A 15272-nucleotide genomic window follows, 5' to 3' on the forward strand; every position below is an offset into this window, starting at 1 on the left:
TCAACTAATCGCATCTAATATTGCCTGGAAAATCGCCTCATGCGAACATCGTATAAAACTGAGATTCATACGCCATTTCAGGTGGCAGTTTTTTGTATGGCCATATTCAGAATCGTGTCGCAATTTCAGCTGAAATTGAAAATAGTGTCGAAATTGCTCATTTTGGGTGGCGTGGAAACGCGCTTTTAGTCATTTCATGAAAATAGGGCAATTAGACATTTAAGTGCTCATTTACACACGGCGATTTTTGTTGCCGCAACTTTGTTGGAGAGGGCGTGACGAGGAAAGGAGAGGGCCATCGAGTTGCTCGTGCTCGGGCAACACGCTTTGTACTCTCGTTCGTCTGTATAAATTGAACCGCTGTTCACAGCTGACAACAACAATTGCATACACACAAATCGCCGTGTGTAAATGAAACGAGCAACACCAAAAGGGAATGTGAAAAATCGCGTCAACAAAAGTTTCCGTGTATAAACACAGTCTAAACAATTTATTGTATGATTTATTCAGCAGATCTGGGTTGCCACTGGTGAGATTTCTTTTTTCATTTTTAATTCACAATCTTCAATGTCGTTGCCTTTTCCTTTTTCTTTTTATCGTCATCATCATCGGGCGGCCTGCCGCAGTCTTCGTTTCTTCAGCTATTCAGTCGTTATTTGGCTCTCTCATTTTAATTGCAACGTCGCGTGTGTAATTTTTATATTTCGCAAGTAATTTTTTTCCTTTTTAATTATTCTAACCAAAAACTTGTTGAGTTACGCAGTAAATTGTGCTCAAGTAGGTGGTCAAAAATATGTTAGCTAAACGCATATAATTGAATATAAATAATGGTATTTGGTGAAAATTATTTTCTCCACCTGCCACTTCCCTTTCGTGTCGTGATTATTCGGTTTTATCTTTTAGTGGAATTTCCAATATAGAAAAGTAATAAAGTGCATATTTAAACGATGCCGTGCTAATTTTATTTCACGTGTGTGCAAAAGTACATAGCACCAAGTGCCAAAAATAAAGAAAATTATTGTAATTTTACCAATGGAGTGAAGGCTTAATTAAAAATAATACATAATCGCGGTGCAAAACGGCCGCGTTAAGTGTGTGTGTGTGTATGTGTGTATGTGTGTGCAATTCGCGGCGACAGCAACAACAACAGCGTTAACACAAGCAAATAGCAAAAACGCAAAGAAATTGTGACAACCCTAATCTGCTAAGAATTCCTCTCAGCGCTGAGTACCGATTGTAATTTATAAACTTGTATTGGGTATTTACTTTGCTCCACAAATATTCTATTGTGTACTTGATTAAAAAAATATAAAATTTTAATGTTTTCAAATATTAATCGCGGCAAAGAAAGATTTAACAGACTCTTTCAACTGCTGGTGCGTATAATTTTCCCTATTCATGCATATATCACTAATAAATTGCTTGTTGGCTACATATTTGCTAAGTCTTTTCTTGATTGCCCCTTCTCGTCGTTTTGCCTTGCATTTCCTTCTATTTTGTTTTCTCCACCTTTTCTGTTTTGTATGCATCGGCTTTTGGCGTTTGTGTTCGGCCGCTCTGCGTGTACACCATGATTCAACAACTACAGGTTGTAGCAATCGTACAAAAACAACATTTACCGTTGGTATGAACTCCTTGTGTCATCACCATCTTTTTTATCTATTCATATTCGTGTGTATATGTATACCCTGCATACCAGGATTTCATAGAATTGTGAAAGGTTTCACAATTATTTTTATAATTTACTTTAAGAAATCGTACAGAAATTTCTTTACTAGTTCTTGTCAACCACTTCATATGTTTTTCTTTAAAGATTTCTAAAAGAATCGTAGCAAATTTCCGACACTTTTAAAGATTTCGGGAGCATTTGTTTGCAGGGTATATATAGACGTATATGTGTATGTATACGCGGAGATGTAAATAAAGCAAAACAGACGATAATTTGACACAAGCGTGCTCATAAGAAGAAGCATAGCTTCTATCGCTATCACCTGTAATTGATGCGCCTTGGTGTACACGATCGAAAACCGTCCTTTCTATCAGGCCGATTCTGAACAGAAAACTCCCTGGGAGCAAAATGTATTCAACACACACACCTTGTTTAAAACACCTTGCCTGGGTGTTTCTCTCTTTCCCCTTCCTCTTATCATTAATAAAAATTCCCTGATGATTTTTTGTATTAAATGGCGGAGTTGAGGTGTCAAACAGCATTTTCAAAATTCAAATTCCCTCCCAAACTTTCGAGAAAATGCTACTCCCTGGGAATTAATTATTGGAGGATTTCTTTTTTGAGACAAACCAATAAAAATGATCGTTTGTAAGGAAAAATAAAGAAATTATGTTTCACTGCTTGACGTTTTTAAGTAAATTTGAAATTTATTTTGGGAAATGTTTAGTTAGGTTGTTCAAAATAGTATATTTTTCACCGCTGAGAAGCTTTGTTTACAGATCGAGCAAACTAAATAGTGTGCTTATACATATGTACATACATACATACATATGTAAATTTGTGCAAATTAAAATGAAACAAAAAAGCGAGTTTATAAAAGCTTGGTAAAAAAAATTTAATTAGCACAACGGAGTTCTGGTTGAACGATTCGTCAGAGGATGAGGGCTTAAAAAACTGGCCAGGAGCAGAAATGTGAGAGTTTAAGTGCAGTCTTTCGAATATATTTTGACATACAATATATTTAAGAAATTTTGTGATCCAAATCTATTTAAAATATATTACAACTATAAACAGCTCCATGATTTTGTTTTCAGAGATCGTGCCAACAGCGTATAGGAATTTTCTTCTATATGTAAAACCAGACTTTCGAGCTTGTGTTTACTATTCACGACGTAAGAACAATTATTATATATATAATAAAATTAGTGTCTAGCCGCCAAAAAGTAAGAAAACAAATGCAAAATCATACATTTTTAAAATTTTCCAACATTTCGCTACACCAACGAAAGCAAAATCCTGTTCGGCAGAAAGTTCGGTACTCAACGAACATTTCGACACGCTTGCAAAGCTCATAATACGAATTTCACTTTCGATCTTCGATAGCCAGCGAAGATCGAAAATCGAATGCAACTCATAATAGGGGCCAAAAGAAATTATCCCAAGGTTGTTATCAGGCGAAAGAAGGGGGGCTGAACACCTTTCGCAGAGAACACCTTTCTGCGCTTTAGGATTATAATAATTACCAATTAGAATTCCCCTTTTGGTGTGCACCAACTGGGGCTTCCGCCCCTTGGGAAAGGATGAGGTAATTAGAATTCCCTTTCTGTGAGGTAAACATGGGGCTGCCGCCCCAGTGATGTTTATTATTTAGTAAATTTAATAAATTAAATTAAATTAAAGATTAAATAAATATTTGCCTTGGAAAGGTTTATATTTTTAATGCTTACTGGGTTATATCTTATCTTTTGTCTCTGATTCTTTTGCATATTTTGGAGTTTGACAGCTGAACTCCGCCATTTAATTTGCATATGCAACCAAAGTCAGACGCGTGATTTTGAAGTTGTTTTTATTTAATGAATTGTGATTAATCGGTTAGTACTAAAGTCATAAAGAAAGTTATAACTCATCGAGTAAAGTGTAAAGTGAAGGGGAATATAAAAATACTAGTGAATCCGCATGGCGTCAAAACGCCAACTTTTAATTAAATTATTTAAACAGGTGAAACATTATTCAAAAACCTGTAAAAATATTCGTAATGGTTAATATAAACCATTTCTCAGTGACTCAGACTCAGGTCTCGCATGGTGTCGGTTTTTATTTCATCAAATTTCAAATCTCCCTGTAACTTCAAAAAATAAAACCTGTGCACATCTACATATATAGAATCCCAGTTCTGTAATTTGACTTCTCATTTTGGAAATTCGAAATAACGGTGCAGATGTGATGACCTTCACAAAACAAACAACTCTAATTAGAATATTTAGTCTGTTCCTTTGAACTTCGGAGTAAAACCTGTGGAACTCTCAAACTACAATTTTACGCTCTCAAATGAGAGTAAAAGGAGAACAGATGCAGAAGTGCATAGGAACGCAAAAAGCACTATTTCCTGTAAAAACGTCAGACGGTTTGTTTACATGTCTTGGTACTACACTGATTTGGCTGAAATATCACTAAATAATTATTAAAATCTATACATATTCAAATATTTCGTTGTTTACTTCCATTTTTTAACAAATATAATGTTCTTTGCTTTCACCGCTTTCTGTTTTTGTTTGCACATGTAAATCAGCTGATCGTTTGACACTTTTCATGAACTTACAGGAAAAAACTCCGGACAAAATCCTGTAACTTCTGACTAGGAACAGTTGCTCAGTTACTCTCTCTAATGTGTTCCCACTTACAGGTTTTATGTCAATAGGAACGACTTCCTGTAAGTTCTGACTAAATCCTGTAAACCGGACTGCTATTGGAACAGACTAATTATTAGCCTATAGTTTTCTTAAACCTCTTTTGTTTGACACTAATATTTCGATATTACATTTATGTATCTTATAAGTAAAATAAATTCCACTTTTCAAACAGGTGGCAACCTATTACCAAAACCTATTTAAATACAAAATATATTGTTTTATTAGGAATTTGCTGACTTGTGTCAAGATAGCACTACACTTTTCGAAATTGGAAAAGTTAACTACGGCATTAATTGTAGTGTTTTTGTTGTAAATTTGTTGTGGAAAGAAAAAATTTGTAGCTCTCGTTTTTTAAGAAAAAATGGTATGTAGTGCTAACTTGACACCATGCACCATTGACGACAGAATTGAGATATTGAAAAGGTTACAACGGCATTAATTGTAGCTTTTTTGTTGTAAATTTGTTGTGGAAAGAAAAAATTTGTAGCTATCGTTTTTCTGGAAAAAACTGTGCTGACCCTTTTTCGAACAAAATTTAGTATGTAGTGCTAACATGACACCATGCACCATTGTCGACAGAATTGACACATGACAACATGGTGTGATAGCTATTGATCGTCCAAATGCCCAAAACAATTACTTGACACACGTTGGATGGTTTACAAGCATTTTTAATTACTGATTATAATAAATTTAGGAAAAAGATGCAATCTTTAATTTTAGCTGCCTGTCAATCCATAAGGGATCAATGTTTACCACGCACCAACGAAACAAGCATGCGTTTTTTCGTACCAGGAGGAAGCATCGAAAGCCTATACCTTATGAATGCATAAGAGCCCTGCAGTAAAATTTAGAGACAGTCTGACAAAGCACTAGTTCCGAGCTACATATCTTAGAACTATCTCTGACCTAGTGCAAAGAGAATGCAGAGCGGGACAGTTGAAACTTGCGGTGTAAGCGTCCGAATTTGCACTTCTCGTACAATACGAAAGTAGCTCAGCGAGAAGACCTCGGACTCATCCAACGTTGGTTGCAAGTTCAAATCGCGGTGGAGGCAGTTGTGAGTTTTTAAATTTAATGAATTCAGATTGTTGCGTGCAGCTTACAAAATTTTTTTTTTTTTTAATAAAATATGTAAGAAACATTTTTTCTTAAAAAACGAGAGCTACAATTTTTTTTCTTTCCACAACAAATTTTAAAGCTAAAAGCTACAATTAATGGCATAGTCTCAATTCTATTGACTAGGTGTATGGTGTCAAGGTAGTACATACCATATTTTTTAAAAAATTAAAGCATGTTTTCCATAAAAATTTTAATTAAAACCGGCCAAGTTCAATAAAAATTGTTAAGTGGTAATTAAGATCGTAAATATGAAATATGTATGTACTTACCTTAAAAACAATTTGCAAACAATATCTGAGCATTAGCAAGGGTATGCTAATTAAGTTTCTTTAGCATTTTTTCCAGTAGGTACTAGCAACGAGAGTTTAAACTCAAAATATTGACTAAAATTGAAAATTAGCAGAATTTTATTGGTTTGAATCCAATTTTTATTGCAGTCTGATACCAGCACCTCTATGAGTCCGCTAGTGAGGCCGGGTAGTTTTAGGTTATACTAGCAAATGCCCGCTTGCTTCGCGGCGCCTAATAAGATCTTTTGCGGTAGCCAATTCAAAAATAGCGCAAAACGCTTTATGTACATATTAGGAAATCCAAACCCGCATAAAAATCGCATTTCCGCAAGCTTGCGGCGGGATCTAAGTCATCAAAAAAGGAGAACTGAAAAAAATCATATTATTTCCTCTACGTTATCAGTTATATTCAAAATTGATGTGTAAAAGCCGATTTGATTTAGAAAATCTGCGTATTTACTTTTAATTAGGTTGACTTTTTTGATAATATTATCGAAGGAACGATAAAGTCTTTAAAGTTTTATCTTTCAAATTCGACCTTATTTTATTGCACAATCAGGAACTTTTGATTTTGGTGATTATGCATTGTTTCGTGGGTATATGGTCAAAATCGCTATATCTGTTGGGTATTTTTCAGAAGAAAATACACTTAGGTCTCTTTTTATGCGGTACATGCGTTCCTCAGAAAGCCGCATACAAAAGTTCTTTACTTTCATACAAAAACAGGGGATGCGTTCCAGCATTTTCAAAAACCGCATAAATTCAGATACTCCATGTAAAAAATTCTAAAGAGCCGCATAAAAAAATCCAGTGAGGCATTATTGAGCAAAAAAAAAACTATTTATTTCTTCACTTCAACACTTAAGTCTTATTCCATGTAAAACCGAACATTAATGAAATAAATAAAATTGTATCTGTGTTTTAACAAAAAAATAAATAAAAATACCACAATAAATACATGAATTATGTAAGAATACATTAAAAAAAAATTTTTCAAAAAAAGGTTTTTCATAACAGCGGTCGCCCCTCGGCAGGCAATGCCAAACCTCCGAGTGTATTTCTGCCATGAAAAACAGCTTCTCGTAAAAATACAATCGCCGTTCGGAGTCGGCGTAAAACTGTAGGTCCCTCCGCTTTGTGTGACAACATCAAGGCGCACGCCACAAATCGGAGGAGGAGCTCCACTTACATATGTGTAAGCGCCAATCTATTATTATTATTATATAAGAATACAAAGACAAATTATTTATCAGAAGCATTGTCTTTTACACACTGAAAAAAGTAATAAAAACTCTCAAAAAAGCAAAATCGCTACTGCGAAATAATGGTTTGAAAAACCGCATAAATTCAAATCCGCATAAAAAGAGACATAAGTGTATATCATTATAAGAGTTACCGTTGTGTTTTAGCCGATCTGAAACAATACCCGCTCGCTGTAATCCCAAAACTAGCTATACCATCAGTGATTCTGGATTATTCATATTTAACTAAGAACTAAGAACAGGACTTCCTCTTAACTGTTTTACCGTTTGATGTTTGAAAATGACGTTAAAGTAATATATTTTATATGTATAACATACTCTTGAAAATTACACCTGAATGTGTGCCTCTAATAGAATCAGAGTTATGAGTATTCAAAATTGATCATCTGAAAGGAAGCTTTAAAAAAATCAAATGTTCTGCTGGCGCACTAATTAGTTATCGATAGGAACGGACTGTTCTACACTTTTATAATGTGTTCATAAATCGGTAAGTGAACAAAGTTTAAGCTAGTTTTCAAATTTTAATCAATTACGCAGGACCACAAAACAAAATCGATGTGTTTTTGGGGTTGCTGAACACGAATCTGACGTCCGTTTTGCTCCATCATGTCAGGATTTTCTTCTAACTTCGAAACACCTTGCTAAACACAATGAACTTCTCCAAAAGGCCTTCTGAAGTACGTTCTATAAAAGCCCTTCTGGAAGTCCTTCCATGGGTAGCGAAAGAAGAAGCCCTTCAATTGATGACAGTCCATACAAAAGAGAAAGGTGAAAGGAATGGAGAGTGGAAGGGCTCTTGACTCTCAGGAAGACCTTTCGGAAGGGCTTTCAACTCCTGAAATTATCTACTGGGCTATAAAATGATAAAAAATGTATAGTCCTGCAAATCTCGCCCATCCCGCATGTGTAATCCCTCATTTCTGATCCCGAAAAAATTGCGCGGGATCCCGCGTATAAACAAGCTATATATTTGAGTTTGACGCGGTTCTCCATAGGTAAATGTGGTAGGACCCTGTCGGGTTTTTGGCAGCTGAGTACAGTTCACAAGCCAATCTAACTTTCTTAGCTTTAGGCCAAATTTATTGCATGCAAATGTATGTAGCAAAAACGTAAGCTGCTCATACGCCATTTTGACAGTTTTAGACGTATTAAATTTTATTTAATTCGCTGCCCAAATCGGCAAAAAATTTTAATTCCGTGATTCCTACAAATCGTCAGCTCAAATGCAAAAAGACGTAACAAGCATCATCGCTGAAATGCAAAAAGTCATAACTAATAAAAAATTCAAAATCCACATTGATTAGGTATATGATGGATTTTATCAAATTACAACTCCCCACACCACTTAATAAAAAAAAAAACAAATATTGGTTACGACTTTTTCCATTTCAGTTGCGATGTTGTTACGTCTTTTTGCATTTCAGGCGACAGAATACTTATGTATGCTTTTCTATAATATTGCTTATTGCTCTTTGCTATGTTTAATTTTTAATATTACATACTATGTATTTATGTTATATGTACTTAGTTCTATTCGTTTTTCTACGTGTATGGACGAATTATCGAAAATAATTTACAGGAATGTTTGAAAAACCGATTCTTCCTCATGTCAATCTTAGCATTTCCCTAAATGACACATTTACATAAATTTCTTGATTGCATGTACATACATGCATACAGTGGTGGTCGAAAATCGGTGAATGGTGTTTCGTTTTTAATATTTACAATGTTTTTCTAGCTAAAATATTTTTGATATTTTTTTATAAAAATATGCGTCACGCTTTAACAAAAACTATATAAATCACACTTTCAAACTTTATACAGAACTTAGAAAAATTTCAAAAATTTTTATCTAAATTTCGAGCTTTTCAACCAGAATTTTTAGAAATTTTTTGGGTATGCAGTTAACAAGCTTATGAAATTCTAGTAAAATAAGTGCAAGTTTTGAGCGGCTAAAAAATCGCCATGATTTTTAATATTTTTTTTTTTTTTGTTGACAACGTTTTGCACTTTTTTCCATATAAACATGAATTTTTTTGTGGACGAATATGTGCAAGACTTTTTGCGAAAAAAAATTGAAAGAATTTTGCTTTTTGTATGAAAAAACCGAAAAAGCCGTCGTAAAAAAGTTATTAAAAATCAATGCGTTAATGTTAAAATATGACCCATATTTTTATAAAAAAAATATCAAAAAATTTTAGTTTGAAAAATATTGTAAATATTAAAATCTAAACACCATTCATCCATTTTTGACCGCCACTCTACTACATTTGCACGACTCCCCAAAGCCGTTTATTAACCTTTGCATTTTAGTTTTAAGTGTTGCTGACATTTTAACTTACAAACTTTGATATTATTTTCAAATAAATGTCCTAATTTTTCTCTTTCTTTCTCATCTTCTTTGCAGAAATAACCGCACATCTACATCAAAATGTCAAATATTAAATAAATTTCATTCAAACTCAGCGAATGCGAATGCCCTATTAAAAATAAAAAAAGACACCAGTAAAAAAACAATGTACTAAAACGGAATGCGAATGCGAATGTGAATGTAAATGTGTGATGTAATAGACTTAACCAAAAACAAACCCATAAAACGCAGCAATAGCAATAACAACACAGTCGTCTGCACAATGATTTGAAAAATTCCCTTAGATTTTTAAGTATCTAAGTATGCTAGTGAACAAAAAAACGCGTTCGAAAGCGGTAAAAAGCAAATAGCCGTTACAGTTATATGTACATACATATATATGTACAAAGTATGTAGATATATATGTTCTCTTTTTATGATTTAAAAATGTTTCTCTTGCCTTATTGGTATAAACATAGGTACATATTTCGCCAAGAATGTGTGAAACATTTTTTTATCTGCTTTGATTTGCATTAAATTAATAGAATATGAATACCATGATCATTTAAATCGCTAGCAAATACATACCCTGTGGGGAAAATCTCTAGTTCTGAACTGGGGCGCTTCTAGTACATTTAGACCCAGTACTGGTTCGACAGACGAAAGAAAAAAGTATCATGATTTTTCAATCTTTTTGGTTCTTCCGTGTGTGCGGTTTTAAGTTATTTTGGAAATGTGTTTTCAATTTGAAATTAAATTTATTCGAATGATTGTAAGAAATGTACGTTTACATACCTTTAGCTGTAGCTGAGTTTGCAGAGTTGCTCGTTGTTATTTCTTAGATTCCAGACGGTCCCAAGATGTTGAAATGTTAACACAAATTTTACTTTTATATTACCAAGCTATGAAAAAGCATCTGCGAAGCGCAGTATAGAAGCGTATTTGAACGAAAAAGCCGCCGAACACATATCTATGTAAAGTAAACAAGCCCCCCGCTGCATCCCTTATTCGATAGTTCCGAATTAGTTCTAAATTCGACAAATAAGATCTAGTTCGTTCTGCATCCCTTTTTCTATAGTTCCGAACCATTTCTAAATTCGTCACTTTAGATATCGATTTCTAGTGAAAAAACTGAAATAAATTAGTTTTTTAAAAGTACCACTTTTCACCGATTTTGGACTGGTGGGGATTTAGTTCATATCGGACTAGTTCCTTTTTGGCGATAAAGACCTAGTACGAAACTAGAAATTTGATTCACTAGTCCGCGGTTTCCCTGCAGGGTAGCGACATACAAATACATAAATATCAATGTCTATGAATGAATTCATGTAGGCCACTATTGAGATTGTAACACTGCGCGTTGGGACCAATACGACAAATACATATGTACATTTGAGCGCATTATGAAATAAAAGATATGCGAAGCTGTAATGCGTGAAGCAGAAACGAAACTCGTCATAAAATTGAAAAGAACCGGATAGAGTCACTTGAAAAAGCCATCAGAATGATGTTCAATAGAGAGCTGCAATGACTGCTGTTACACTGTTGCTTTAAGCATTAGCAGACACAAAAACGAAAGCAGCAAAAGAAGAAGAAAAGAATTGGCCAATCAACATAACAGTGGTGACGTCTAAGGCATGGATTACTTATGCATTCCATTGTATGACGGGAAAGAAGTATTCGCACTTAGTGCAGTACATAGAGAAGTTGTAAACAATTTTTTGTTTTAGTCTTCTTTTTGTAAATCCTTATTTATATACATACTGTGAAGTCTGTCAGAAACCATTTTTAAATAACTTGGCATAATGAAATTGTTTGAAACAATCGTTTTTGAATTTTTTGAAAAACATTTTTGTTTCAAAATAACCTATCCAGCTCTCTAGAAAAACCAATAATTCACAAGAAAAACGCTCAAGAAATGAAAAAGAAATTTTTTTCTATAACAATTTTTAAATCAGTTTGCAGCTCAAAGAAAAAATGTTCCTTTGTTTCTCGATTTATTTTATATATGGTATATTTTTTCAACAAAATTTACGGCAAAAGCAAACTACAGAAATAAAGAACCATGGTGGAATAATAACAAGGTGTTGTCAGTAGCGACGTGTTTGTTGTGATTTTGACAAGATCGGCATGCTTATTTTCAGGGCAGCCGATCTTAATTTTTATACTACTATTCGTTGGGAAATAGTATCTAAAATACTTCATTTTAGTAATTCGTTTTATCGCGATTTTTAAAGAACTTTGTGTTTTCAGAACAATATTAATATTTAAAATTGCTGGATTTGTATAATTTTTGTCCTCAAAAAGTAAAAAAATAAAAGATATCATGGTTATCAATGGAAAAAAAACGTACCCAAAAATCGTATGGAAAGGCGATTTTTTATATTAAATAACTTTTGCTGCATTGTCATAATATTGAGCCAAATGAACTACTGATACACTAGAAAAGAGTGGCTGGATGGTTAAATTAGGAATTCGCTTACATAATCGATATTTATGTAATTTAATCTATTTAAAAAATCATTTGCAGTCCTTTAGGAAATTGCCTTATTTTACGGCTTTTACTTTTATAAAGTTACAATATATGTCTAAGCTGTGTGGAGCTGCCGAAACAAACATATATTCAGGCTTATAAGCCTGTAATTATACATTTTTCTACATTTAATTTGAAAAAGTACGCACCACCGGTTAAAAAGTAGTAAATAATTAGTACCTTTTTTACTAATTTAAAATGCGTGACCGGAATAGACCTGCCGAAAAAGTGAGGTTAAGTCACTGACAACCCCTTGTTATTATTACACCATAATAAAGAACAATATTTCTTGAGATCAAAAGTTTATGAAGTAACGACAGCTTTAAACAAGGTGGAATTCAATCAATTCAATATGTTTTACTTAATTGATGGCCAGTTATAATTGCCTTCCCCCTATTTTACAATGTACTTAGTCAGAGTATTGCAAAATTAAACCCCGGCACCACCCAGCGGGAAAGTAATACTTCTGGTGTCCATATTTCAAGCAAAAGAATAGTTCTTCAATTTGGTTGAACATGTAGAATTATGAAAATGTTTATTTTATCCATCCATGTAAAAAATATAATTTCACTTTTTATGTATTTTTGTTAAACAATTTTTTTTTTAATTCGAATCGTCTGACAAATCACAGAGCCAAAAATTTCGACGAACATTCTCTCTCAAATGTACTATGTTATCTTATGTGTATGTACTACTTAAGCTAATACTAGTCTCTAAAGTACATATGTATGTATGTATATATGGATGTATGTTTCTTAGGAATAGTGGAATGCTAAGACAAAGCACAAACACATGTGCATGCATAAATATATACATATACATATATGTATGTGCGTACACATGTATTCATTCACATTCATCCATAAACTAAATTTTACTCTGCTCATTTGCTTATTCTTTAGGTTCTTCTACATTTAGTAGCTTTAGCGCAGAATTAAAAATAATAGTAAACAACAAATTGTAAGTATTTAAAAGCAAAGCAAAGTAGAAGACGAACTAAGTAACAACATTCGAGAAGTAATAAATATGGGTATTTAACCCTGCAGTGAAAGCTACTAGTGGAAAACCAGAATAAATACTGCAGCAGCTAAACTAGTTCGTTTTCGATAATATTTTTATCGACTAGCAACTGGTTTTCGCGAACGCATTAAATACTGCAATCAGTAGCAGTCGGGTTGCAAGCTGCGCATTACTTCTATTTCTGTATTTTTCGATCTCAAAAATACGATTTTTAGCTTTAAAGCATCCATTTTAAGTACATAAATATATATTACAAAAAAAAAAAACTATTCGTAAACAAACAGTGCAGTCAAAGCATCAATATATGTATGTAGCATGCATATATTTAATCATGGCAGTTGCATAAAGTCGTTTATGAAGAAACTCTATCTTATGTTTGCTGACGATGATGCTACAAAATTAAAAATGGCCGGGTATGCTAGGCTTCCGCATTAGCTCATACCAATTAATGGACTAGTCGGTTTCTATTGATTGATATGCTAAAACGTTTATCGACTAAATTGGCATTACACTGCTTAGGTAAACACATACATATGTACATATGTACATGTCTCGTGAAATACATACATATGTATGTATGTAGGTATATGTAATTATGTACATACATACGATGTATTGAAAAGAGAGTTGAATGCCTACACTTACCATGTGTGCAGTTATCAATCAGAAAATCAACTACTTTAAAAGCAATTTAATAGTAACTGTTTTATTAACTAAGTACCTACATATGTACATAGTGCATATATAGAAGAGTAATCGAAATTCTTTCTTTTTTTCTTGTAAGCAACTGGCATTATTAATAGGCCCCACTTTGAATATGATTTCAACTATGTTTGTATGTATGTGCAATACATTTGACTTCAAACTAATTGCCTGAATACGTATCCAAATAGATAGTTTGTTTCCAACTACTTATTCAGTTGGTTAATTTTTGAGACTGTCTACTTTGTTCCGACAGGGGTACTTGTAAATTTTGTATATGCACATATGCATGTGCATACCTATGTATGAAGATATCCATAAGAACACAAAATCAAAGAGGCAATAACATCCGCCACATGTGTACACACACATACATATGTATATACATATGCACACTTGTGCATAAAAATTACTCATACACACATGCATACATACAGTATGTATGTATTTACATACCCAGCAAGAACAGTACCAGACAATTGATGGGATTTAAGACCAACAATTATGACAGAATGTGGCGTTATTCGTTAGCACATCGATGTAGTCATTTTTATTATGATCACAGGCAAAATATTAGCATCATCTGTTACTCTCACCAATTAATGTGATTTCCTCTCACTCTCACTCTCGTCGTTTGATAAAAACTTTTGTGAAATTTTTTTCCCACGATTGTTGTAGTTTTGCTGGGTACCTACTTTGTATCTAATATAAGAATAAAAACTTATTTGTGGACTGCATTCGAGGTTACCGCAGAACTGCACAGGCAAACACCGATGGCAAACACCAACTGTCATTTTGACGATATGATTGCAAGTTTTTGTGTGTGGGCACTTTGATGTCTTGAAATAAGCATTTGTCGCATGACGCCACCAGACAACACTCTCTCAATTTCGGTGTTTAAAAACATTTCAATCTTTAAAAAACTTGCTGAATAATTTCCTAAAACGTAATCATAAATAATCCAATAGGGAACAGATTTTTATTTTGATTTAATATACAAATTTCATCGATGTTACCACCAGCACGCTTTCTTTCAAATGAAAATATGGCTGTCAAACTATCGAATTGCCTGCAATAGATGTCAAACGAATGAAAAGAGAAATCGACTAAGCAGTGACTGTCTGTCCGTCCGTCCGTCCGTCTGTGCACACGGTAACTCGAGTAAAAATTTAGATATCTTAACGAAAATTGGTATGTCCACTTCTTTCGGGCGTAGGACAGATGGTATTGAAAATGAGCAAAATCGGACTATAACCACGCCTACCTCCCATATAACGGTAATTTCCAGATATACGAAAACTGCGATATTTTAGTAACTACTGAAGATTATTCACTCAAAATTGATATTTAGAATAATTTTTAGGCGAAACATAAGAATATTATACATTTTTGGTAAATGGGCGTGGCCACGCCCACTTATGGTTACGTGTGTATGCCTTGGTAGCTGCTGCACAAATTTCTTCCAAACTTGGCGCAGTTGTTGACCTTGGTACAACATACCAAATGGCCGACAATTTTTAAAATCGGACAATAACCACGCCCACATCCCACATAACGGTAATTTAGAGAAATACGAAATACTCGGTAAATCAGTAAATATAAAAGCTAATTTGTTCAAAATTGATGTTTGCAAC

The 15272-nt window shown here is 33.6% G+C and overlaps 1 protein-coding gene across 1 annotated transcript in view; it reads left to right on the forward strand.

Annotated features, from left to right (window-relative positions):
• Nucleotides 1-597: 597 nt before the first annotated feature.
• Nucleotides 598-15272, forward strand: part of LOC118736160 (DEP domain-containing protein DDB_G0279099-like) — a 34680-nt gene continuing 20005 nt past the window's right edge. Inside the window, exons 1-2 of the mRNA XM_036466259.1 lie at nucleotides 598-777; nucleotides 9441-9597. The gene's annotated coding sequence lies outside the window, so the exon portion shown is untranslated. The remainder of the gene's footprint in view (nucleotides 778-9440; nucleotides 9598-15272) is intronic.

This window comes from Rhagoletis pomonella, unplaced genomic scaffold (genome assembly GCF_013731165.1).
Source record: "Rhagoletis pomonella isolate Grant_MI unplaced genomic scaffold, Rhpom_1.0 Rhpom_scaffold_00001, whole genome shotgun sequence".
Classification (NCBI taxonomy): Eukaryota; Metazoa; Arthropoda; class Insecta; order Diptera; family Tephritidae; genus Rhagoletis; species Rhagoletis pomonella.